We start from the raw sequence: 856 nt of genomic DNA, 5'->3' as shown, positions 1-856 counted from the left end.
ACGTCTCATGAGACAACGCTTAAGGCCTAGTAGATCACCTTATGCTAAAAGTGTTTTCTCAAGCAAAAACGCCTTTGCTCATGACTTCCTATAACACCCGCTCTCATATTGGTGAGTTTGCGATGCTTCACCCAGAGAATCGTTTCTTTGAGTCAACGAAGGCTACTTTAATACAAAAAAATTCTTTACTCAATATAGATGTAAAGAAATGTTTTTGAATCAAAGCAGCCTGTTTTGATCCAAAGAGGGCCTTCTTTGATTTAAAGATGTTTGTTCAATTTAAAGAAACAATCGTCTTTCTTGCAAAAAAATATGTCTTTGATTCAAAGAAAAACGGCTTAATTGAATTTTCTTGTATTTGAGATTGTTGCTTCAAATCTATATCTAAGAAACGATTCTTTGAATTAAAATAGAATTTTATTCTTTTCTTTGATTTAAAGAAATAAATTTGATTCAAGGAAACCCTTTCTTTAAATTAAAGAAAAGACTCAAATTAAAAACGTATGTCAAATCAACGAAACGATTCTCTGGGTGTTCAGCTGAGCAGAATTCCTGAAGCGAAACGAAACGCTTGGGGATGCCCCGCGCTTGAAGTTTTAACGCAAAGCCGAGGCGGCGACCAATGAGAGCGCAGAATAGTCGTCGCGATTTCGTTTAGCGTTAGGAACATCGCGAATGCTTTTCGCAGATCACAAATCACGCCTTGCTTAACAAAACACGTTTAGAGCAAGGGAAGCTGATGGTGAAACCACTTTTCTGACAGCACCTGCTGCGCGCTGGGTAGGCTAGCCCGCCGAGCAGCCGATGGATTGCCTACGCACTGGCGTGCAAGCGTGGAGGGTGAGGGGGGAGTGGA

General features: G+C 40.4%; 1 long non-coding RNA gene across 1 annotated transcript in view; it reads right to left on the bottom strand.

Annotated features, from left to right (window-relative positions):
* LOC127751226 (uncharacterized) overlaps positions 1 to 477 on the bottom strand; it is a 9,519-nt gene extending 9,042 nt beyond the window's left edge. The window contains exon 1 of the long non-coding RNA XR_008012029.1: positions 39 to 477. This is a non-coding gene — a long non-coding RNA (uncharacterized LOC127751226). The remainder of the gene's footprint in view (positions 1 to 38) is intronic.
* Between the last annotated feature and the right edge of the window lie 379 nt (positions 478 to 856).

The sequence above is a fragment of the Frankliniella occidentalis genome, unplaced genomic scaffold (assembly GCF_000697945.3).
Source record: "Frankliniella occidentalis isolate FOCC.00 unplaced genomic scaffold, Focc_3.1 Scaffold386, whole genome shotgun sequence".
NCBI classification, from domain to species: Eukaryota; Metazoa; Arthropoda; class Insecta; order Thysanoptera; family Thripidae; genus Frankliniella; species Frankliniella occidentalis.
Note: the sequence above shows the minus strand (reverse complement) of the source record. Positions and strands in the feature narration are given on the sequence as shown.